The sequence below is a fragment of the Ambystoma mexicanum genome, chromosome 6p (genome assembly GCF_040938575.1).
Source record: "Ambystoma mexicanum isolate Mex_15411 chromosome 6p, UKY_AmexF1_1, whole genome shotgun sequence".
Classification (NCBI taxonomy): Eukaryota; Metazoa; Chordata; class Amphibia; order Caudata; family Ambystomatidae; genus Ambystoma; species Ambystoma mexicanum.
In genome coordinates this window covers 1,464,746,919-1,464,773,908 of record NC_090935.1, presented here as the reverse complement: position 1 = coordinate 1,464,773,908, position 26,990 = coordinate 1,464,746,919, and positions in this window count along the sequence as shown.

Genomic DNA, 26,990 nt, shown 5'->3' with positions numbered 1-26,990 from the left:
GCAAAGACGAAGGTTTGTGGGGACCGGGTCTTTGTCTTGGGAGCAGGGGTTCTCCAAATCCCTGGCTGCAGAGTTTTCCAGTCTTTCCCCTGCCGGGCCCGGGGTGACACCCACGAGGCGCAGCCCGTCAAACTTTTAATGGGCCCCAGCCTCCCAAGAGGGATCCCTTTCACCCACTTTTCCCGGGGCCTGAATGCTGAGCCTGTGTCCCCCGGGGTCCGTGGGGGTGGTTGCAAAGCTGGCGGTTGTTTGATCCTGGTCGCCAAGTCTGGTTTGCCCCCCCTCATTTCCTCCGGGGAACTATTGTGATGCTCCTTGTCCCCTAGATCTGGCCGATTCACTGTTGGGTAGCCAAGACCCCACCTCTCTCTCCTCCTTCCTCCCCGAGGTTTGCTCAGTTTGAGTGCTGGTTATCCCCAGTCTATCGCGCCCACCACTCCTGCCGCTTGTCGAGCTGCTGTGAGGGGGATTTCTGCTGCACCCGCTCCCCTCCTCCACCCCCTGGTACCTGGTGTGCTGCTGGGAGGCCCAAAGGATTACGTCTGAATGGCGGTGCACATCAGAAGGGCTCCAATCTTCACCGGTGACAGCCTGGGGGAGGGGCTGTGTCCGCGTCGGGCTTCCCTCTGTTGAAACTCCTGCGCTACCCCAGGCCGCATTGGCACCTCTGCCCCGGAGTGTCCCCTCTCCTGCAGGCCCCGCCCGCTGGGGATATGCCACCCTCGATGGTCCGTTTACGGTGAAGCCGCTGCGTGTCCGACGCTGCTCCCTCACACCTCGCTCCTTCCGAAGTTGCTGCCCCTGGCCACCTCGAGCTATGCTCCGGCGCGGTGCCCAGTGGGGAGGACCCGACCGTCTGGCAGGAGATGACCGTTGGCGCTACGACCTCCCCTGATGGATGGAGGGGGGAGGGGCAGCGTCCACACCAGAGGGGCCTCCACTGGGCCGCCAGTGATGGCCGCGGCCCTCTCCGTGAGATTGGCGGAGTTACTCGGGCCAGATCTGTGGTCCACCGGGGATGCCCGCTGGGGTTGTGGCGCCCCCGAAGGTCAGCTCCTAGCCTGGGAGACAGGGCAGTCGCTGCTTCTCCCTCCTGGCGCATGCTCTCACGGTCCGATGCGCCCTGATTCTTCGGTCCCTTTCACGGTGCTGAGGATCCGCTCCTTGGACCGCAGCAGGACCCCTCTCGTTGGGCCTTGGTACCTTCTGAGGTAATTTTAGGGCATAGGCTCGCCCAAAATGCTTATTTGTACACCTTAATCGTTATGTCTGGCAGGGAGAGACACTCACGCACGTCCTCCTGTGCCAGCCGCCATCTTGGAATCACTCTCTCTCTTTCTTGTTATTTGTAATGGATTAAAGTTGGCATACAGTACACCAATGGGATTGACAACAATGTAATGTAATATGGCATTTTTATAGCACCTTTCCCATTGGTAAGGCCTCAAAGCGCTGTTGGTGAATGACCTCGGAGGACCAAAGTCGGAGGTATGAGAAATTGGTCAGAGGAATGTACAATGCGTGCATGTATTTTAGCCAGTGCTCACATAGCTGAGGATGGCTAAGTCCTTGCTAACATCCCATGTTGGTTTGTGGATGGGTGCTGTGGTTGCTGTCGGGAGAATATGCGAGTCAAGGAGACTGATTATGTGCCCAGCTAGACCGAATTTTTACTGTGGGTCTTTGCTACATTCTAGTGGCAGAGCCACAGGTGTTGTGCGCTGTGTCATTATGTGGCGTATGAGTGCAGATTCGTGCAGGTGAGAGGCGTGCCTGCGGCTAATCTTCCATTGACATGGAGTGTGATATGTACCCATGCATCCTGGGTGGTTTCTTGTTTCGTTCCATTTAAATTCTAAAACGTATCTGTCCTCAAAACAGTGGCTAAGTTAAAAAAAATGCAGGTAAATTCAAAACAGTGGCTAGATTCTCAATGCAGCTTGATTCGAACAGTGGCTCAATTTCTGAAACACAGCAGGATTCAAAACAGTGGCTACATTTCTAACACGCAGCAGGTTTCAAAACAGTCACAGGATTCTAGATGCAGCCAGAATTAAAACATTAGCTCATGTCAAAGTTGCAGCTAGATTCAGAACAGTGGCTACATTTCTAAAACATAGCTAGATTCAAAACAGTGGCTAAATACTAAAACATGACTGGATTCAAAACAGTGGCTGAATTTTAGATATAGCCAGAATTAAAACAGTGGCTGATGCAAAAGGCGCAGCTAGATTCAGAACAGTGGCTAGATTCCCAATGCAGCTAGATTCAAAATAGTGGTTACATTTCTAAAACACAGCTAGATTCAAACAGTGGCTAGATTGTTAATGTAGCTAGATATGAAACAGTGGCTACATTCTAAACACACAACTAGATTCAAAACAGTGGCTGAATTATAAAAGCAGAGCTATATTCAAGCCAGTGGCAGTATTTGAAGCGCAACTGGAATCAGACCCGTGGCTACACCCAAAATGCAGCTAGATTAAAGAATGTGGCAAGATTGAAGGCAGGGATGAAATTCAGATGACCACTATTTTCAAAACAGTTGCAATATTCAGAGCGCAGCTGGATTCAAAATGGTGTCACCATTCAGGGTCGTACCTAAATTTAGAACAGTGGCTACACTTAAAATGCAGTTAGATTCAACACCCTGCCTACACTCAAAATGCAACTGGATTCGACACAATGGCAATTTTCAAAGCATAGCTAGAATTAAATCATTGCAATATTCAAAGCGCAGCTAGATTTAAAACAGAGGCAGTATTCCGAGTGCAGCTGGGCTCGAGACAGTGGCAATATTCAGGGGCCAGCTAGATTAAAAACTTGTGGCAACATTCAAATCGCATCTAGATTGAACACAGAGGCATTATTCTGCGGGCAGCTAGATTTGAAACAAAGGCTACACTCAAAATGCCACCAGATTTATGACAGCAGTAGTATTCAAAGCACAGCTACATTTAAAACAGTGGATACACTCCGAAAGCAACTAGAATCGACATAATGGCTATATTTAAAATTCAACTAGAGTCAACAGAGGAAGAAATATTCAAAGTGCAGCTAGATTTAAAAAAGTGCCAATATACAGAACACAGCTGGATTCAAGACCATGACAATATTCAGGGGAAAGCTAGATTCAAAACTTGTGGCAATATTCAAGTCAAATCTAGATTCAACACAGTCTTCAGTTACGCCCAGGCTGATGGGTACAGCTGGTCTTCTTGGCGACTACAAAACTCAAAAAGACTATGCAAGTCTTGACAATTGATTGCAAGAAATAGAAATGTGAGGAACAGTATGTTCCTGTCAGAATCGGAAGCTACCACCCTCGAATGCTCCTCACCTGACTCCTTAGAGGAATCCTCCTGGGTTGATGTCTTTGGTCTTCTTCTCCCTTCCTTCTTGATCTCCTGCGGTTCTTCGTCCGCCTTAGTGCTCTTCCTTTCCTTCTTTTCCTTCTTGCGCTCGTAGAGATAGGGACGAGCTCCGCTTGAGGCCACCCTGACAGTGGTAGGAACAAGCTGTCGGGTGGACCCAGGGGAGCCAGTCCCGTAATACCAGGGAAAAAGCCAGTGACGGCAGAAAAAACCCTGTAGATGGCGAGCCCTTGCTGGCAGGGAGTGTGTCAGAAGTGGAAGAGGCTGGTGACTTGTATACGGTAACCGTACTTGAATCCAAGTATTTCCAGACGAGGTAGACTGGTGTCGAGAAGGATAGGGCGAGAGTCCACTGCGATCCAAGGAGGGCAAAGCGGAGGCAGCACAAGAGCTGTCAGCAAGGAAGGTAAGTCTATACTGCAGGTAAGAGTGAGAGAGTGGAGAATGAGAGCGCGAACAGAAGCGGGATCGGGCAAGGAAGGGAGAGAGCGTGCGGGAGCAAAGGCGGGCGAACGAGCGCCAGAGAGAGAGAGAGAGAGAGAGAGACAACACCGGAGAGCGAGAGAGAGAGAGAGGAGAATGAGAGAGCGAACAGAAGCAGGATCGGGCAAGGAAGGGAGAGAGCGTGCGGGAGCAAAGGCGGGCGAACCAGCGCCAGAGAGAGAGAGAGAGAGAGAGAGAGAGACAACACCGGAGAGCGCGAGAGAGAGGAGAATGAGAGAGCGAACAGAAGCGGGATCGTGCAAGGAAGGGAGAGGGCGAGCGGGAGCAAAGGACAGCCTTATGTACGGGAACCCGTACAGAAGGAAAGAGCCTAGAAACAGGGAAAGCCTAAGCGGGCTGAGTACTAGAAAGGAAGTATCAAAGGACCAAGCTCAAGGAGCGGCACTGCGGGCGAAGTTAGCGAAAGGCTGACAATGCGAGTTGCAACGCACAGTGTTGTGGGCGTGGCTGCCTTTTAAAGGAAAAGGACCAAAAAAGACTAGAACGGTAAGGACCGCAAGGAGCCTAAACTAGCCTCCATCTTTTCCACAGTGTCCAGGGTCGCGTTGTGACAGTATGCCCCCTTCCCAGCCGGGATCCCCCGGGCTTACCCGGATGACAGCGGTGAAAAAGACGTAACAAGCGAGGGGCATGGATGTGGCTACTAGGTTCCCAGGTACGCTCTGCAGAGGAATACCCCTTCCAATGTACCAGTTACTGAATAGTACCATGTCTGTAGCGAGAATCCACCAGCCTCTCCACCTCGTATTCCTCAGGTTCTGGGTTATCTGGAATTGATGAGCGTGGCACTGTCCGACCATGTGGGTCCGATAGATAGGCCTTGAGAAGGGACGTGTGGAACACTGGATGGATGCGCTTCATACTGTGAGGAAGTTTCAGGCGAAAGGCCACCGGATTGATCTGTGAGGAAATGGGGAAAGGCCCAATGAATCTGGCAGAAAACTTCCCTGGGTGTAACCAGCGTGGCAAGAATTTAGTGGACAACCACACTTTGGTGCCGACCGTCCATTTGGGGTTCTGAGATCTCTTCCTGTCTGCGTACTTCTTTTGGAGCTCCCTGCTAGTCTCCAAGTTCTTCTTAGCCTCCCCTTGTATACGTCTTAGTTCACTAAGCCTTTGGTCAACCGCTGGGACAGCAGTCGATGGTATTCCGACCAAGGGGATATGCATGGGATGAAAGCCATACGAGAAAAAGAATGGACTGGTTCCTAAGGAAGAGTGTACTGTGTTATTGTAGGCGAATTCCGCTGTGGAGAGAAAAGACCTCCAACTCTCCTGTTCTTGACAACAGAAACAACAAAGGTACTGCTCTAAAGTGGAGTTCAGACGCTCAGTTTGTCCGTTACTCTGGGGGTGATATCCAGAAGAGAGAGCTCTACTGATCCCCAGAGTCTTGCACAGTGTAGACCAGAAACGAGAAGTGAATTGAGAGCCTCTGTCGGAAATAATAGTTTGGGGTAGACCGTGAAGCCTAACTACATCTCTCAGAAAAACCTCTGCCAATTCCGGAGCCGATGGTAGGCCAGGTAGAGGAGAAAAGTGTGCCATCTTACTTAGGGAATCTACGGTAACCATGATGGCGGTAGAGCCCCTAGAGAGAGGAAGATCCACGATAAAATCAGTAGAAATGTGTTCCCAAGGACGTGTTGGCAACTGTCCTTGTTGAAGGAGACCCAAAGGGCGATGCGTAGAGGGCTTACTGGAGGCGCAAATAGGACAGGCAGCTACATAAGCCTTTACATCCTTGGCCAAAGTGGGCCACCAGAAATACCTTGATACCAAATTGGTCGTGGCTCCTTGCCCCTTGTGGCCAGCAGAAGGTAGATCGTGACACCAAGACAATGCTTGAATTTGAAGCTCTTTAGACGGAAGGAACAGGGTGTCCTTGTAAAAGTACACTGTTCCTCTCTTCTCCAATGAAGACAGATGGTCGTTGGGTATCGGGGTAGAACCAGTTGTACGTTCAACCTCTTGTAAAAATGAATTGACCGCTCCTAATATCTTCTTTCCCGACAGAATCTCCTCAGACTTGATTCCGTCTACTGGGCATTCCTCTCCTAGGCTCCGGGATAAGGCATCAGCCAACACGTTCTCCTTCCCTGGAAGTTACGTGATGTCAAAGTCAAACTGGGAGAAGAAATAGGCCCACCGGGCATGTCTGGAATTGCGACACTCCATATGTTGGAGTACCTTAAGGTTCCGATGATCCGTTCTCACCAGAAACGGATGGGCAGCCCCCTGTAACAGGTGCCTCCACTCAACACAAGCCTGGCGGATGGCCAACAATTCCCGTTCCAACACCGAGTAGTTTCTTTCACTCGGGGTGAGAGTCCGGGAGTAGTACGCCACCGGTGTTCGATACCATCCTTACCGGACTGTAATAAGGCTGCCCCTATGGCACCTCCAGAGGCGTCCGTTTCGACCACAAAGGGAAGGGACTGATTGGGTTGAACGAGGATGGCCGCAGTGGTGAAGGCTTCTTTAAGTACTTGAAAGGCTTGTTCTGCCTTCGAATCCCATACAAATTCTTGACCCTTCTTTAGTAAATTAGTAATAGGTAGCACGATCTCCGAGAAATTTGGGCTAAAGCGTCTGTAGAAATTCTAGAGACCCAAGAACCTCTGTACATCCTTAGGGCTGCTGGGAGTGGGCCAAAGAAGTACCGCTTTCACCTTCTCGGGATCCATCTGAACTCCTTCTTTGGAGAGAATAAAGCCTAGGTAGGGAACAGACGAGGATTCGAAGATGCACTTTTCTGGCTTTAACAATAGATGATTCTCTTGTAGTCTTCTTAACACCTGCTCCACGTGTCTGTGATGTTCGGCCGGAGAGGAAGAGAAGACAAGAATGTTGTCAAGATAGACTACTACAAAAGAATAAAGCAGGTCTGAGAAAATCTTGTCCACAAACCGTTGGAAAACCGCCGGAGCGTTTACCAGTCCGAAGGGCATCACTCGATATTCGAAGTGTCCCAGAGGAGTTCTGAAGGCGGTTTTCCACTCATCTCCCTCCTTGATTCTCAACAGATGGTAGGCACCTCGAAGGTCGATTTTGGTAAAAATGTTTGCCCCCTCAACAGCTTCCAGCACTTCCTTTATAAGAGGCATGGGATATCTGTCTCTTATTGTCAAACAGTTCAAACCACGGTAATCAATACACGGTCTCAATTCGGAGGTTCCTTTCTTGGGTATGAAGAACATAGATGCTCCGGCAGGGGAGCGTGACTCTCTGATGAGACCGTTCTGAAGGTTCGCGTCCAGATATTCCTTAAGGGCCCTTCTTTCCGGGAGAGACATGGGATACATTCGGCCGAAAGGAACGGAAGCACCTGGTTTTAATTCAATGGAGCAGTCTTCAGGCCGATGAGGAGGTAAAGAGCGTGGTAATTCGTCTTCAAAAAGTTCAGCGTATCGTTTGTAGCAGGGCGGCACCATCTGCACCACTGAGGCGGACTTGGGAGTGGGGATTCCCTTACCAGGAACCGGATTGGTCTGGAGAAGGCAGGAAGAAGTGCAGAATAATGATGAAAAGCTGATAGTGTTGGCTGACCAATCTATAGTAGGATTATGCTTACGTAGCCATGATATACCCAGTATTACCGGGAAGTGTGCAGCTCTTATCACATCGAAAACAATCTGTTCTTGGTGTTGAAAAAGAAGCATAGTAGCGGGTATGGTTTCTTGTACAATAGGCCCGGAGGAGAGTGGAGTTCCATCCACTCCTTCTACGGGTAAGGAACTGCTCTTCTGCAAAAAAGGCACCCCCTGATCTTGAGCCCATTGGACATCGATGAAATTACCCGCAGCACCGCAGTCCAACATAGCCAAGACCTCTACGGTGGGATTGGGCTCGAAAGTGAGATGAATGGTGAATACCAGCAATCTATTGTCATCTTCGATAGCCTTCTGACAAGTAATGTTGCAGGGATTGGTCGTCTCTGCCCGGTTCTTATCCCTGCTCAAGACCGAGGAGAAGCGTTTCCCGAACGTCTTGGAGGTACTTCGGGGCAATTCCGGAGCAAATGCTTAGAAGATCCACAGTACATGCAGAGACCCAGATCTCTACGTCTCTTTCTCTCCTCTGGAGTCAAGGGGCCTCTAGTAGTTTCGATCTGCATTGGTTCTTCAGTCTGGTTCCGATTTGGAAGAGGAACCGGAGTAGTGCTGGCAGAAGGAAGGTTTCGGAACCTCCTCCTTTCTTGTCTTCGCTCTTGAAGTCGGTATTCCAGCTGAAGAGTCAGGGTCACTAGTTCTTGGAAGGAGGATGGACGAGCCACTCTGGCTAGTTCGTCTTTGAGATCGTCATGGAGTCCCCGGCGAAAGAGGGTTTGTTGAGCCGAATCAGGCCATCCTGCATCCTTTGCCAGTCTGATGAAAGCAGAAGCAAAAGTTTGAACATCTTGATTCCCTTGACGAATGTCCAAGAGGGCTTCATAAGAGGAAAACAGAACCTCAGGTCTGTCGAATCTGACTCTCATCTGCTGGGTAAACAGAGAATAATCGTTGACTGCTGGATCGGATTGGGATATCAACGGGGTGGCCCAAGCCAAGGCGTTTCCGACGAGATTAGCAACGAGGAAACCAACCTTGGACCTGTCTAGTTCGTAGGCCTTTGGTCTAAAAGTGAAATAGACCATGCAAGCATCCAGGAATTCCTTCAAATGCTTCGGATTGCCATCATATTTTCCAAAAGAGAATGACTGTGGAGGCAAGTCGCCCCGAGTATCATCTCGTACTGCGATCTGTTGCCGTAGACTGACATTTTCGGTTCGGAGATTCTGTACTTCAGTCTGAAGGCCTTGGATTGCAGCTACCATCTCCTGGATCTGTTCTAGGGAGGCCATGTTGACTTGTTGGCGTTGCAAACTGTCAGAATCGGAAGCTACCACCCTCGAATGCTCCTCACCTGACTCCTTAGAGGAATCCTCCTGGGTTGATGTCTTTGGTCTTCTTCTCCCTTCCTTCTTGATCTCCTGCGGTTCTTCGTCCGCCTTAGTGCTCTTCCTTTCCTTCTTTTCCTTCTTGCGCTCGTAGAGATAGGGACGAGCTCTGCTTGAGGCCACCCTGACAGTGGTAGGAACAAGCTGTCGGGTGGACCCAGGGGAGCCAGTCCCGTAATACCAGGGAAAAAGCCAGTGACGGCAGAAAAAACCCTGTAGATGGCGAGCCCTTGCTGGCAGGGAGTGTGTCAGAAGTGGAAGAGGCTGGTGACTTGTATACGGTAACCGTACTTGAATCCAAGTATTTCCAGACGAGGTAGACTGGTGTCGAGAAGGTTAGGGCGAGAGTCCACTGCGATCCAAGGAGGGCAAAGCGGAGGCAGCACAAGAGCTGTCAGCAAGGAAGGTAAGTCTATACTGCAGGTAAGAGTGAGAGAGTGGAGAATGAGAGAGCGAACAGAAGCGGGATCGGGCAAGGAAGGGAGAGAGCGTGCGGGAGCAAAGGCGGGCGAACGAGCGCCAGAGAGAGAGAGAGAGAGAGAGAGACAACACCGGAGAGCGAGAGAGAGAGAGAGGAGAATGAGAGAGCGAACAGAAGCAGGATCGGGCAAGGAAGGGAGAGAGCGTGCGGGAGCAAAGGCGGGCGAACCAGCGCCAGAGAGAGAGAGAGAGAGAGACAACACCGGAGAGCGAGAGAGAGAGAGAGGAGAATGAGAGAGCGAACAGAAGCGGGATCGGGCAAGGAAGGGAGAGGGCGAGCAGGAGCAAAGGACAGCCTTATGTACGGGAACCCGTACAGAAGGAAAGAGCCTAGAAACAGGGAAAGCCTAAGCGGGCTGAGTACTAGAAAGGAAGTGTCAAAGGACCAAGCTCAAGGAGCGGCACTGCGGGCGAAGTTAGCGAAAGGCTGACAATGAGAGTTGCAACGCACAGCGTTGTGGGCGTGGCTGCCTTTTAAAGGAAAAGGACCAAAAAAGACTAGAACGGTAAGGACCGCAAGGAGCCTAAACTAGCCTCCATCTTTTCCACAGTGTCCAGGGTCGCGTTGTGACAGTTCCTTGAATTTCAAATAATGAATCCAAACAAGGTCGCAGGTCACTGGAATTGTGGCTGAATCTTTCATGTTCCAGGAATGGTACATGGTACAGCAGTGATCATGGATCATTATTGGGCTTGTGCAGCTAGAGCCTATATCATATTGCCTGCAGATTGGGGAGGAATATTCACACTGGTGAATGTCCATGTTCCAGCTTTAGTGATTCTAAAGGGTCATTTATACATTGACAATTTCCCAAAAGCAGATGCTCACCTGAGGAAGTAGAGATCTGTGGAGCTGATAAAGAGAATGAAGAGAGAAAACTATTTCTCATCTAATTCAATAGAAGCTTCCGATGCCATACCATATGAGCACAGACTGTTTAGTCAGACCTCATCTGTGTTCACGTTGATCTTCATGCCGGATGTTCAGGTTGGAGCAAACACCAAGTGGCTACAAATCACCAGGTGGGAATTGCTGCAGACAATTAACACTACAATAAAAGGATTCAATGCAATCATAGAAAAGATGAAAGCCATACGATTGATGACTCTTCAGAACAGATATGTCCTAGACATGATCACAGCAATGGATGGAGGTGTTTGTGCAACACTCAGAGAATCATGTTGCACATGTACGCCTTCTCATGATGACGAGAATGGAACATTGACAGAGGCCATAGACATGCTGACAAAACTCCATGGCCAGATAATATAGGAAGTAGAAGATATTGCTGATGACTGCTGGTTTGGATCACTCTTCTCTTGGGTCCCACAATTGATGGCAGACATTTTCAAGTTCCTTGGAGCCCTGATAGTGATGATATTGCTTGGATTTTGTGTGATTAAGATAATCTCACAATACAAGAAGAGAGCAAAGAAAACCATAGGAATGAAGATCATGATCGATGTCGAATCAGGATACAAGCCCAAATACCTGAAAGATGAAGAGATCAGAGATTTTGTGAAAGCCAGTATATATGCACCTGAGGGGACAAAGTTCCTGTATCCGAAGAATCCTAAGAAATATGTGGGAAGATGGATCTACTGCAGTCCAAATGGACGGTGCCAACTTATAACATGGAATAAAGATGAGCATTTGAAGACAGCAGGATGCCTAAAGGGAGTCATAAAGATATGGGTCCCAAAGAAGTTGTTCTTCAGGCCAAGCTGCCTGGATGTGAAGGATGATGTGGGAGTGGTCGATGAATCGCCCAGACGGGGGAGTGTAGAGAAGGAGCCAAGTACCCCCACCTCAATCAACCTGCCCCTTTTACCTGTATGCTGGAAACCAGAGTATGAGACATATACAGAACAGCTGAATCGACAAAGAGCAGAACATAGACTCAGTCCAGTGCCAATAAAAGGGCCAGTGCCTAAGAGGATCTGGGAGCCGAGGTACCCATTGAGAAAATCTTATCTGCATACAAAGAAATAGGATGGCCATCTGAATGATATTCCTGAAGAAGCAGAACCAATAAATGGCAAAGATAAATGGTAGTATTAGCCATTGCCAAGTATATGTTCTATGGAGCTGAAGATGAAGTACAACAAAAAGATGCAGTGATCAGAGAATGCGGATATTCTTTAAGGCATAAAGAAAGCAATAAGGATAAGTGACATCTTGGGCTCAAGGTGAAGAAACTTATGGCACAGAAACAGATGAAGATATTAAATCATTTTACATGTGTGCAGATGCAGAAGAAACAAAAGCAGCAAAGTAATTGTGAAGCTAGCTCTAAGCTTATAGTAAAATAGATTGCGGCAAGCGCCAACATATACATACATAGGAATGAGAGAATTATGGATGTTTCCACTAAACTTATTAAAGCAGGTTGGACATTAGCAAAAGGGCCTCAATTCAGTGTGTCACAGTTAAAAAAGCAGACATTGAATTACAGATGCAGATCTCAGAAAGGCGAGCTTGGATGAGCCCCAAGAAGCTGGTAACGTAGGTGGAAAAGTACTGAAGATGGATAGAGTGCCAACTAAATGTAGAGGACCTGCGTATTCAGGGATCCTATTGTGTGTAAACCAATGGGACGACGTTTGTTTAGTGACGTTCATAGTGGTCATTTTTAGTGGAGGGCTTAGTTGCCCACCTGACTTTAAGTAACTAATCAGATAGTTATACTTTTTTAGACTAGTATGGATCATATACTTAGATATTCACTTAGAGCCAATCACTCCCTCCGTTTGTTTTTTGTAGTTTGACATGTAGGATGACGTTGGTAACACATAGGTTAAACGTCATTAATGACACATTTTGCTTATAAAAGCACAGTTTTTTCTTAAATGCTTGAGTTTGAAGATGGAGCATTTGCGTGATGTTCGTTATGCTCCCTGGTTTAGATAATTGACATTAAAACAGTCTTCCTTTTGACAACTTCCTGAGTCGGCTCTATTATTTGGTGTACGAGTAAGATCTGCATCCCCATCCATCTCGAGGGTAATTGCTGCTCATCAAAGGGGCTGGTTTATCCAGTTCAAGGCTCATGCCTTTCCATAGGCGAGCAGCAGTCTCATGCCTCTTGCTAGTTTTAGAGCAAGAATAGGATGAGAGTGAGCCCCTTCCTGATTTGCTGCATAGCAACCCTCAGGATGGCTCAGTGGAGGGAGTGCATCTTTCTCCAGATCTGACACCAGAGCAGCAGAGGGCCTGCATGGCTTTGCTCCGGCAGTATGCCCCTCTGTTCTCACTGACACCCGGTCTCCCCCCGTGGTACAGGGACGAAATTGACACTGGTGACAGTGTGCCTGTCAAAAGCAGTTGCTACCGAATGTCGGACACGGTTAAGAGCCACATCCAGGCTGAGGTCGCAAAAGATGTTGGATCTGGGTGTTATTGAACCCTCAACCAGTCCCTGGTCCGGTCCCGTGGGCCTTGTCCCCAAGGCAAGTTCCCAGGCAGGTACCAAAGATTGGCGGTTCTGTGTGGACTACAGAGGGGTGAATGCTGTCACCAAAACTGACGCGTACCCATTGCCCAGGGCTGATGAGCTTGTGGACACCATAGGTGCTGCCAAATTTGTGAGCACCTTTGACCTTACCTCAGGATATTGGCAAATAGCTCTGACTGACCATGCTAAGGCAAAGACTTCGTTCTCAACACCTGAGGGGCTCTACCAGTTTAGAGTAATGCCTTTTAGGTTGAAGAAAGCACCTGCCACCTTCCAAAGATTAGTCAACCATGCACTCAGTAGGCTGGAGGCCTTTTGTGTGGCAAGTTCGACCTGGGAGGAGCATTTGACTCATTTGGATAAGGTGTTGCAGGCCTTGAAAAGGGCTACCATCACTAACAAGGCCACCAAGTGTCAGATAGCTCAGACGAAAGTCACGTATCTTGGTCATGAAGTAGGAGGGGGTTGAATCAACCTCTCCCCAGTAAAGTAGAGGATGTACATGATTGGGAGACTCCCACTACTCAATCACAGGTGAGAGCTTTTTTGGGCCTCTCTGGGTATCACTGTAACTTTATGGCAGAATATGGAACCATAGCTGCCCCTCTGACAGCTCTGACTTTGCCCAACCAACCGGGTAAGGTTAATTGGACAGGTGACTGTCAGATGGCCTTTATTGGCTTTAAGGAAAGTCTGTGTAGGGCACGTGTGTTGTGTGCGCCTGACTACAGCAAACCCTTTATCGTTCAGACTGATGCCTGCAACACCAGAATTGGAGCTGTCTTGTCCCAGTTAGATGACAAAGGGAGAGAACATCCTATCATATTCATAAGTAGACAACTCAAGGGTAGAGAAATTAGGTGGGCTACTGTTGAAAATGAATGCTTTAGCATAGTTTGGAGCCTTAGACGTTTTAGGCCCTACCCTGCAGGGTATACCTTCAAGATCCAAACAGACCATAAGCCCTTGTTTTGGCTTATGCAGATGAAGGATGAATACCCGAAACTGCTCAGGTGGTCTTTTAGCCTGCAAAGGTTAGACATCACCATTGAGCATAGACCAGGGAAGAGTCATGATAATGCAGATGGCCTTTCCAGAAGGTATGTTGACCGTCTTGATGAGGGTGTCAATCTCGTGGGAGATTAGGCCACCCTAACTTCAGTCTGCGGGTGGCGACTGTGATGCTGGAAATGCATTGGAGGGACAGGGCTTCCATGTCCTTGTCCTGTACTCCTTTTATCATGTGTGTTCTGTGTTCCATGCTGAACTCCTGGCAGTTCAGCTCTTCCTCTTTTTGGTTTGGTGAACAGACCATTGGGATACCCTTAAGGCACGAATGGGTGGGGATATAACCCTGTACCCCTAGTGTATGTTTTTCGGCACCTGTGTGTGGTCCACAGAGCAGGGTATGGGCTGGTGGCAGCTCCATGCTGAATTTGACAGGTGCTCTGAGTATCCTCCGTTTTGGGATATCCAGGCCCTGCAATTGGAATCAGTTGATTCCTGATAGGAGACAAGATGCACCTGTGGCCTCTTGCTTTCTATTGCCTGTTACCTTGTTTTCCCAAAGTCCTGGGAAGTCCTGACTCTGTCCCTTCCCCTGACTGGCTGTTGGGTGGAAGTTGCATATATGGTATTGTAGGGAAGTCCAGGCCAGACTGGCTGGAGCCTTCCCAATGACTGTATATTGTGGGTACGCCTGTGGGGTGGGACCCGGGTAAATGGAGTGTGTGACCAATATACACTTCGTGTTATGGGTGTCTGGTTTCTAGTATGTGACACAATGGCCCTCATTTCGAGTAGGGCTGTAAGGGATACCGGGCACCGGTAAGGAGACCGGTGCCGGTAATCCCTTACCGCCCTACTACGATGTCCCTTAGGGAGTTTGGACAGAGAGGGTGCTATGGAGATCCTGGCATATCCCTTTACTGGTGTCACACCCTAAGGCCACATAGCCATTGCTGAGAAAAACTCCAACACAGACAAACAGGAAGAACTGAATATTGTGAACTTCAGACATAAGCAGAAAACTTGAGAGCAATACAACATCCTTGTGAAAACCCATGGACAAAAGAATTGCATGCGCCTGTCAGTCTAGAAAAAACTAAGCACTCCTTGAGGGTCCGGAAATGAATGATAATTGGTTGGCCGAAGACCAACCGCCTCATTTACAGTGTAAGAATATATATTCATTAGTCATTAGTTATTACGTAGCTATTAGTTTAACTAGAGTGAAGCCATTTTAAGATGACCAGAATCGCCATTTTGTTTTCTCTCTCTGCTCTCTCTCTAACGTTGCCACTTTGCCTCATGTAAAACTGCTTTGCTGGGGATATTATTTCGCTTCAATGGTCCAAGGCTAAGAAACATGTTGAAACATTACACTGGAGAGCCAGACACGAATGCCCGATTCCCTCCCTCACGTATCCTTGAAGACAGAGAGTCTCCTGAAAGAATAGCAATGTACGAAACTAGCATTTAAAGAGTTGAATTATAATCTTCTTTACGGCCCCCATTTCTGAGCCCAGTGAGGCCCCGGAGAGCGCGCTGACTTCTAGAGCGAGAATCGAAACTTAGAGATAGTGAGGCCTGGTATGTGCCAGTCTCCTACGCGCAGCTTGCCCATGAAAAACAGAAACGCTGTGTTCTCGCAAACAAAGAATGGTGTCTGTAAAACTGGAGATTGCAAACTGTTACTAAATATGGTGGTCTAAGGTGTCATATTTGTCACACTGGTCAATCATCGCCTCTAATTCAAAGGGAAATTAATTGGGGGCGGCATCAAATGTGTCATTACTGATTGTAAGATGCTCCGTTTGTATATATGTAACTGATGTACGTCTCGCACTCTCTGGCATCCCCCGAGGTCTGTTAGACGCACGTCACGGGGCGTGGGACCACTTGGCCAACTGGGACTATTTTGTATTGCAATAAACCCTAGATTTTGGGAACAGAACCTCGTGTCTGGCGTATCTATTCGTGTGTGGTGACTGTGCCTTGTTTCCACATCCCAGGGTCCCTCAGGGGCCCCTTCAAGATGGCGCCCGAATAGGGACCCTCCCCCACTTGTTCCATCGTGTACGTTGCAAAATAGGGAAGGCGGTAAGAACGGCGAGGATGGGAGCGATTGAGCCGGGATCAAGAGGTGTTTGGGGCGCACCTGTGAAAGCGATGAGAGACTCCTTTGCAGATCTGCACACAGCTGATCCCTGATCGACGTCCCTGGCCAGTGAACAAGGAGGCGAGGGTCCCGAAACGAGGCAGAGCCGAGATACGCAGACACAACGTCATTGGTTGCGTCAGTATACGGACGAATTGTGTCTTGAAAAGACAAATTGACTAATCAGGTGAGTCGTGCGCCGATTTGTAAGTAATCCTGATATTGGTTGAGAGTTGATTTTGCAAAATCAAACACCCAGATTAAGTTTGATTAGCCAAGGGCAAGGTTAAAACATGCCTTGGGTATTGTCCACCTTAGCGGGATTTTTCCGCTGCGGTGAACAATCTTTGGAAACTGGCCAGGAAGCACCCCCGGGAGGAACGCCGGCTTATGATATATTCATAAAGTATGGTATGGGAGCGATAATGTTTTGTGAAACTTGGCATAAGCAAACCAGAAAACAGGAAAATCTTCTGTGGCTGAGGGATGGGAGTTTTGAGATGGAACGTATAGATAACCTGGAAAAGGTGTTGATAAGCAAAAGAGCATGCCCTGGAGCACTTGATATCCTTAGGGACTGGAGGAGGGAAGCAATGCTCCGATTTAGAAGTAGAGAGAAACATGCGCGCAGGCATAAGTCAAAGACAGAGAAAGCTAAGGAGGAGGAGGAGTGGAGCAATAGCTTGAGAAAGGCGAGACTTCGCGATGAATTAAACATAGAAAAAATATATCCACAAAGAGAGCTACACTCATCGGACAAATTAATAAACAGAATCTTAACTGAAACTGCCCCTCCCATGAGTGGAATTGAGCAGAATGAATGTACAAGAGTAACTCGCAGCGCGATCAGTAAGGAGAGAAAGCGTGAGCTGCAAGAACAGGCGGAAATGTATATAGACGATAATGATGAGGCATCCACGCTAGCGTCCCGATATGACTTAAGAAGAAATAACGAAAGACAGGTATTGTTGGAGTGCATGGGGGAATATTTGTCAGGACAATGGAAAAAGTTAATTGGGAAGTTACCACCGCAACGATTGTTGGATTTAAATGCATTAGCCCGTTGTAGAGGGAGAGATGAAGAAATAGAAGAGCATGTGAAGCGACTGTTTGAAATAAAGAATTAATTGGATGAAGAGTATTCTGAAGTACTCGCCACTCCGGGGAATAGGAGAAGGAATATTGAGAATACAGGAAGAGAGCGTCAAGACTGTATATGCAGAAATCCTTGCCGCCAGCCGGACAGATAGGTGATAGACAAAGATTGCAGGTGTGTGTGCGGGAAACGATGAGATGGATGTCAAGCCCTAGGACTTCGGTAAGGGAGATAAATGAGATATGTAATGAGTATCCTTTGCAAGTAAGAATAGAAGCTCTGCAGACGATAGTAGGGGTGTTACTCCAGCAGATAGCAGGACACCACAGGGAAAGGGGAAATGCACAGAGTAGGGGAAATTCGAATATGCATGGAGGGCCTTTGGGATTAAATCAATGTGCATACTGCAGTGAGGAAGGACACTGGCGGGCACAATGTCCGCATTTGCAAAATAGAGGCGGATATAGTCAGAGAAAGCCTCACAGAGGGCACATGGGAACAAATGGTCACAACAGAAATCAAATACAGTAGCATCGGAATAATCAAGGGAATGGTGCACAGAATCAAGGCCAGGCTCCGAATCAAACTATTCAGAGTCAAAATCAGCAAGATGCACAAATGGGAAATAGAGGGAGAGGGGGGAACATTTTTGATAACCAGACAGGTGCATACTATAATAACAGTGGTGACTACACATCGGATGACGTGTTGTTACCCCAATAGGACAGCCCAGGATGGGTCAGAACCAGTGTCAATTCCCGTGAACCAGAAAGGACCCTACGTAGAGATGAAAATTGGGAATGATGAGCATAGATTCCTCGTAGATACGGGGGCACAAAAGTGCTCGATAGATCATCACTTGTTTCCAGACATACCTCTGTCAGGGTGACAAAATATCTCAGTAGGGTTCGCAGGTACCCCAGTAATAAACCCCGAGTCCAAATCAGTGGCAGTGACAATAGGGCCTTTTACTGAACATTGTCCATTTCTTTTAACAGAGCATTGTGGGGAGAATCTTTTAGTATTGAATCTATTGAAAAAACTAAGTGCAGTTATCCATTGTACACCAGATGGGGTATTTTTGACTATTTCTCCCCAGACTATGCCGACTTCTGAATTTATGGTGGAACCCTTAACAGGGGAATTGAGTACAGTGCCAACTTGCATTTGGGCCGTGAATGACAATGATGTGGGATGTTTGAAAATAGAGCCAGTAAAAATTACATTGAAAGAAGGAATAACGCTACCGCATATTCCGCAGTATAACATTTCAGCAGAAGGAGAAAAAGGACTGAAAAGTATTGTTTCTGATTTGGTGAAATTGGGAGTGATTGAAGAGATTATAGGTAGTGTATGTAACAGCCCCATTCTTCCTGTGTACAAGAAAGGGGGTAACGAGGTACCGTACTGTTTCATAATTGATCTCCGTGCACTGAACAAAGTGGTAGATCCCCAATTCCCGTTAGTGCGAGACATCACTACGATCTTGACAATGATCCATGCTTCGGCAGAATACTTTAGTGTAATTGAATTGAAGAACGCTTTCTTTGGCATTCCAGTACACAAAGAAAGCAGGTATTTATTTGCCTTCACTTTAGGAGGACGATCATTCACATTCACACGCATTCCACAAGGTTATACTGAAAGTCCGAGCATATACAGTAGAGCGTTGAAAGAGCAGTTGGACATGTTAGAATTACCAGCAGACTGTGTATTGTTACAATACATTGACGATTTACTAATCGCTGCTGATACGGAGGAGATATGTAAAGAAGGTACTGTTCTATTATTGACTCATCTAGTTACGCATGGCCATAAAGCAAGCCTAAAGAAATGCCAGTACTGTCAGAAAGAAATAGCTTATTTGGGTTACCATCTCTCAAAGGAAGGAAGAAGATTAACACCAGAGAGAATAAAGACTATTTCTGGTATGCCTATTTCAACAACACAGAAAGGTGTGAGAGCGATAATAGGGATGGCTTCTTATTGTCGTCAATGGGTTATGAACTTTGCTTTAATTATGAAACCAATGGTGGAATTAACAAAGAAGGATGCTGTGATGCCTTTGCAGTGGAATGAAGAATGTCAAAAAGCATTTGATTCGCTAAAAAACATTTTGAGTTCTGCTCCAGTTTTGGGCACACCGAATTATGAAAAGTTTTTTAGGCTATTTGTGCATGAGAATGAAGGATGCACGTTGTCTGTCTTAACACAGGAACAAGGTGGAAGAATTAGGCTGTGCGGCTATTTTTCTTCTGCGCTGGACCCTGTAGCGCGCGCATTACCACAATGTTTGCGAGCTGTTGCAGCGGCTGCTGCGTCAGTGAAACAAACAGAAGGGATGGTTTTGGGGCACACCTTAATTTTGATGGTGCCACATGCCATAGATGTTCTACTCAATAGAACACAGACGCAACACCTCACCTCTGCTAGATTGACTAGATATGAAATTGTATTGTTCACGCCCAACATCCAAATTATGAGGTGTAGCGCTTTGAATCCAGCAGAATTAATGCCAATGCCCGGGGAAAATAGTGGTGGGACTGAATTGCTTCCCCATGATTGCCTAATGGTTACTGAGGAAGAAACAAAAGGGAGAATTGATTTGAGTGACACACCACTAAAAGAACCAGATGGGGAACTGTTTTGTGACGGCTCCTGTTTTAAACTACCTGACGGCACATCAACTGCTGCATATGCTGTTACGACATTAAAAAGTGTTGTGGAGAGTAAAAGAATTCCTTATAACTCCACCCAAGCAGCAGAGATAATTGCTTTAACAAGAGCTAGTGAAATTTTGGAGAACTTGAGTGTAAATATCTATACTGATAGCCAGTACGCCTTTGGCGTAGTTCATAATTTTGGCCGATTGTGGGCCGTGAGAGGTTTCTTGACATCCCATGGGGCTAGAATTCAACATGGCCCTCTGATTGTGCGATTACTCTCTGCACTTACGTGTCCAAAACACCTGGCAATAGTGAAATGCGAGGCGCATAAAAAAGTAACATGTAAAGTGGGAGAAGGAAACGCATTTGCAGACAAGATTGCGAAACAGACTGCTACTGATTTGAGTACAAAAATGTTGACAGTACAATCGGAGGAAGTGCTCTGCATGATAGAAAATGGAATTGTGACTGTTAAAGAAATGCAGGCGGAAGCTACCGCCGATGAAATACAGGGGTGGGCCAAGGGCTCTGCAGAACTGGATTCTGAGGGTTGCTGGGTGGACAAAAAAAATGGGAATTGGATGTTGCCAAATGCGTATGTAAACGCAATGGTTACAATGGCTCATAGTCCCTCACACATCTGTGCGAAGAAAATAGTCCAACATTTAGCCACAGTCTGGGAAAATCCATGCATAAAAAAGAATGCTGAGAGGCTGTTGCAGAACTGCATCACGTGCCTACAGCATAATGTGGGAAAAGGAACAGTGACTCCAACAGGAAGTTTTGGACCTCCCTCTCTGCCATTCAAAGTGATTCACTTTGACTTCATAGAGATGGAGAGATGCCAAAATCTGAAATACGTTCTGGTGATCATATGTGCATTCAGCAAATGGGTAGAGGCATATCTCTTGAAAGATTGCACAGCCATGAGTACGCCGAAGGTAATGCTAGAAGAGTATTTCTCTCGCTTTGGTCTGCCCCGTGTCATATGGTCAGACAATGGTCCGCACTTTGTAGGTGCAGTGATAATGCAGATTTTTGCAGGATTGCAGATCGATAAGCGATTCCATTGTTGGAGACATCTGAGTTCGGCCGGTCTTATAGAACGCCATAATGGAATTTTGAAATCCAAAATCAGTAAGTTCTGTGCAGGTAGCAAATTAAGCTGGGTAGATGCATTACCAATAGCGTTACTGTGCATGCGAACGTCAGTGCAGGCCAGAACTGGGCTCTCCCCCTATGAGATTATAATGGGGAGACCGGCGAATGTGTGGTGCGCACCTCAGCCTAAGAAAATTTGTGAGGTAGAATACCCTGTACTTAGCATTTATTGTAATTTGTTAGTAAAAAAAACTGAGTTTGATTCATCAGAAGATGCAAGAGGCATTACCGGTGCGGTATACTGGCCCAGGACATGCATTGGAGCCAGGAACCTGGGTGCTCATCAGAAACTATGAGCGGAAAACATTGCTGGCACCCAGGTGGCGTGGGCCCTACCAGGTACTTTTAACCACGCAGACAGCATTACGCGTGGATGGACGCAAGGCGTGGATTCATGCCACGCACGCCAAGAAAGTCCCATCGCCATTCCACACGTCAACTGATCGGGACAAAGACCAGAAAGAGATAGCAGCGGTTCCAGAAACGAAAAGTGCCATTGCCAGTCCCTTGCCACAGAAACTGCCTGATCCTGAAACAAAGCCTGATGAGATTGCCATAAAAACGGAAGAGCAAAGAGTGCCTCAACGTTGTCCAGCAGATTCTGCATCTCTGCTGGCCGACATCAAGCGCATACCTCTGTGGCCCCCACCATCTTCTGTTGCGCCACAGCCTGCATTGTCGCCTGGGCACCCATCATCATCTGCCATTGTGCCCCAGGCTGACTCCAAGCTCGAGACCGGAAGTGCACCCGCACTATTTGTTGATCACATGGTACCAGGAGCAAATCGGTAAAACCTGCGGAGCAGAAAGAAGGAGTGATCACATTTTTCATCTCTTGGTGAATTTCTTGCCTCTGTTTCCTATTTTCGGATGAAGTGCGAACCGGAGGCCTAGAGGAGGGTGGCGTAAGAGTTGTGCAAATTAGACAGCTCACGAAACGCAACTCCTCAGTGCTAAATCCATGTGTCAGGAACCCGAGTGAACAAGCGGGGCGCACGTGGTACAAAGGAAGCTGCTCTGAAATTGGAGAGCGATGTGCAAAATACACGAAGGCCTTGCCAGATGAATGGGCAATCCAGGCAGACAGAAAACTGGCATAAAAAGATTGTAGACATTGATTGAACTAGTTCAACATCCAGAGAAGCACAAGAGCAAACAATATTCACGACGAGTACAGCGGAAGAAGAAGGACGAGAGAAGAATGTCGGAACCAGCAAATGCCTCCTCTTGCACCAATGCTGATAGCGAGTTAAACGTAGTACATAGTAAGGTGAAAAAAGGACAAAGAATTGTATGTTGGGTCTAACCATAGTAATGTGCATAATGAGTATATTAGCCCCAGTGTTGACCATAACAGTGTTATGGTACCTAGAGGAAATGCACCCTCTTGAAGTACTTTTGCCCATGATGAACATTTCCACAACGGAAAGCCCAGTCCATGTGATTTCCTATAACTTGTCCCCAATGGAAGAGAAACATAGGGAAGGATATGGGAACAACACATTGCTGTTAATAATGAATATGACACACTCAATCCTAAGAAAAAATAATTGTTGGGTTTGTGCCCACCTGCCGCAGAATGGTGGTCAGGGAATAGGATGGTATGTACAGCCCCCGCCCTTAACTTCTGCATGTTATGCTTCTCTGAGTGCCCTATATTATGGGAAATGGAACGAAAGTGAAACTGGTCAATTAGATAAAACAAATATGAATGAATTCGAGGAAGTGATTATGAAACCGGTGGGTTGCTCCGTGTTCCAAAAAAGAAGATTAATTACACCAGCAATAATGCCACCGGATAGATTGTCTGTACCTTATAAAACTTCTGTGATCACGTTCCACATGAACCCACATGGGAATAAGGATGCGGAACCCCCTTCATATACAGTGAATTATAACCCTCATTCTGTCTAAAGAAAAAGGGTTCTTTCCAGGTAGGAACATTTACTAGATGCAGGAATATAGCATTTCTTGATAAAGAAGTGCAACCAATATATGTGGGAGATCCTGTGTATTTCATATGTGGAGAAAAAGCATATCCTTGGTTACCTAGGAAATGGGGAGGTACGTGTTATTTGGGATTTCTGTTCCCTGGGGTGTTTCTTTTAAAAACAACAGACATAACCAAATTGACTAGGTCACGACCTTGCCGTAATATTGAAGACGGGTTGATTGTAGAGGACATAGCAAAATCATTCATACCATTTTGGGGCCAGGCGATAATCTCTTATAACATAAGACGACTGTCTAGGATATTAGAAGAAACAATAAATGGAACCACTGATATATTATATAATATGACTCTTGGAGAAAAAGGAATTAGATTAATGTCACTACAAAATAGAATGGCCCTTGATATAATCTTAGTTGATCGCGGCGGTGTTTGCAAAATCGTGGGATCAGCATGCTGCGTATTGGTAAGTGACTCCTCCCCCACGATTTTTGAGGCGATAAGAAAATTGCATGTGTTAAGTTCCGATCTTCACCCCCCTGAAGGCGGTTGGCAATTAAACATAAGCTCCTGGTTCTGGGAAGTGTTGCGATCCTGGGGATGGAAACTATTTGCAATCCTAGTAGCAATCCTAGGAATATTCGTGACATGTTGTTGCATACATTGTCTCCCCATAATATGTACTGAAATTAGCGAAGAGTGTGTACAAATGATGAAACGAAAAAACATTACTAAACCAAGCACTCGCCATAGTAACAAATCTGAAACCATTAAAGAATTCATGGCAATTGATATTGATAATAGTAACGAGGAGACAACAAGTGTACATGAGTCCGAATTTGAATCAGATTCTGAAAATAATCCAAATACTTGGTCGGAGGAGGATGCAATGTATGGATGAGACGTTTGGCTTACGGCCAAGAGGAGGGTTTGTCAGTCTAGAAAAAACTAAGCACCCCTTGAGGGTCCGGAAATGAATGATAATTGGTTGGCCGAAGACCAACCGCCTCATTTACAGTGTAAGAATATATATTCATTAGTCATTAGTTATTACGTAGCTATTAGTTTAACTAGAGTGAAGCCATTTTAAGATGACCAGAATCGCCATTTTGTTTTCTCTCTCTGCTCTCTCTCTAACGTTGCCACTTTGCCTCATGTAAAACTGCTTTGCTGTAGATATTATTTCGCTTCAATGGTCCAAGGCTAAGAAACATGTTGAAACATTACACTGGAGAGCCAGACAGGAATGCCCAATTCCCTCCCTCACGTATCCTTGAAGACAGGGAGCAAGGCATTTAATCATTATACGAATGCCAGCGAGTCTCCTGAAAGAATAGCAATGTACGAAACTAGCATTTAAAGAGTTGAATTATGATCTTCTTTACGGCCCCCCTTTCTGAGCCCAGTGAGGCCCGCGGAGAGCGGGCTGACTTCTAGAGCGAGAATCAAAACTTAGAGATAGTGAGGCCTGGTATGTGCCAGTCTCCTACGCGCAGCTTGCCCATGAAAAACAGAAACGCTGTGTTCTCGCAAACAAAGAATGGTGTCTGTAAAACTGGAGATTGCAAACTGTTACTAAATATGGTGGTCTAAGGTGTCATATTTGTCACACTGGTCAATCATCTCCTCTAATTCAAAGGGAAATGAATTGGGGGCGGCATCAAATGTGTCATTACTGATTGTAAAATGCTCCGTTTGTATATATTTAACTGATGTACGTCTCGCACTCTCTTGCGCCCCCCCGAGGTCTGTTAGACACACGTCGCAGGGCGTGGGACCACTTGGCCAACTGGGACTATTTTGTATTGCAATAAACCCTAGATTTTGGGAACAGAACCTCGTGTCTGGGGTATCTATTCGTGTGTGGTGACTGTGCCTTGTTTCCACATCCGAGGGTCCCTCAGGGGCCCCTTCACGCCCATGGAGAAAGAAAGGCCTACCCTAAAGTCAAAGTGGTATTTAAAATTGATGAAAATTCCCTGGGGAACTGTGATTATGCAGCATCTGCCCCAACCATCACTGCTCAAGCAAGTATTCAACTTTTTGGTGATCTATTCCAAAATGAACTCCAGAGAGATCAGCACAAGAAGGTGCACGGGGAAAAACTGGAAGACCCTGTCATCGAACCTAAGAATGGTTAAAATAAATTGGTACACCTTGGAGGACCCTGCAAGCTGGAAAAAGCCACATCAGATTCAAATAATTCCATACCTTATCTCTTTCCCAATCTAGAGAAGAGAAGAACCAGGATTTTTTCTTGACAAAGTGACTTGTTTTATGATCTTAAAATTATTCCATGGCACTTTGATGGCTAGCTGATTCCTCCAGATAAAGATTTTTAAAATAATGTGCAGACCACATTCGACCCTGATCAAAGTAAAAGCATTTGCAGACAGGATCTGCCAATACCTTTGTTGTCTTGGTATTTGGAGCATATTCACATGTAATAGCAGTCATATCTCAGTGATAAGGTGTGCACTGTGTAAAATTCACACGATAAACAGATTGAGTACTCAGGATAATATAGGGATTACTTTATTTGGATGGAATCATACAAGTTTGAGTGCTGCACTCAAATTTGTTTTGTATAGTAACAACAGATGCAAAGATGATTATAGTTAGGTGGTTAACAATTAAGATTATACAGAGATTTGAAGAATGGCAGGAGGAGCTCAAATCGGTAGCTTATTTGGAGAATAATATTATATAATTTAATGACCGCAAGAATACATTTCTCACAATTTGGGGACTACTAGACATTAATAAAACGGCAGGTTTATATATTAGTGTGACATGATTAGGTTAATATTTCTTTAATTCCTCTGTAAATTGCAAATTCCTAATAAAAAAGAGATTTTTTTTTTATTTATTTGTATTTGGTTAGATGAAAACCTTTTACAAAACGTTCTAATTCAGATTTCACTTTAACCTTTTAACTGCCATGGGTATTCCCCCCCAGTGCCAAGGCCTTTTTTGGTGATTTTGGTATTTCGTCATTCAATGCCTTCTAATGTTTTCTGTTTCATTAACCCCTTAAGTGCCAAGGACGAGGTATCTCGTCCTTGGCAACAGGGAGGTAATCCCAAGGGGTAAAGACAGTCAAATAATAAAACAAAGAAAAGAAATAACTTTTTTCTAAGAAATAGACTTCCTTTTCCAAGCACTAGGATAGCTATCCGGCGCTGTGCCTAACCAGCAAAATTAAAGTCATAAGCTCTTCATGGTTTATATTTTGTTCTGGAATCGCATAGAAATAAAATCATATAAAAAGAACATATAAAAAGAACATATAAAAAGAACATCGCCGTCGACGACCAAAAAGAACAAGCCTGTTTAATACAATGACTAATATGGATACAGATGTATTAGTCCCTCATATTATTGTTCTGCTGTCAGTGATTTTCTTAGGGGTACCAATTTTTCCTAGGAGGTCTTTAGGATTTTCTTGTTCTTCACAATGTCAAATTTCTTGAGGACCACCACCGCTATTGTTAGAGAGCTTGAATGTCCAGCAATTAATCTGTTCCAGAACAGGTCTGCAATGTGGTCCTCCCTACCAACTACGAATCTTGCGAAGATAATTGAAAAAAGCGTTTTCCAGAGAGGCCTCCCTGTCCTTTCTAGCATTTTGGTAGCTGCTTCTGTACCCCTTTTTCAAACCTGAATATCTACTGCTGTATGTGCTGCAGTAGTACTATTATCATTATTATTATTACTAGGGTATATATTGAGCGTGAGCCTAGCTTCAGGAAGCAACCGAGCGCTTTACAAGTCATAGGAGCAAGTACAGAGATAAGGAGGCAGAGATTCGAGGTAGAGGGTGCTAAGAATGGGTGTTCAGGAGAGCGGGCAGGCAATTTAGCAGCAAGGGATCAACAAGCAACTAGGGGAGAAAACAGGTGGGAGCGGATTGCCCACTTTCAGGGGATGTAGGCAGAAAAGACCTGTCTTCTGTGTATTTCCTTTCAGCACTATTAGAGTTCAAGTCTGCACATGTCATTACTTCTGGTGGATCCTAGGGTTCCGGAGATGCAGAGCTTATCAGCAAGGTAACTTAGGGACTGAAGGCCAATGGCTTTGCCGATCTTGCAGAAGTCAGTGTGGTTTGATGATGGTTGGGGTGATGTGGTAGAAATTGATGGGTCATGCTGCAGCAGGTAAGACACATCTCGGGAGTTCCAGGCTGGTCACTGAAAGGCCTTCC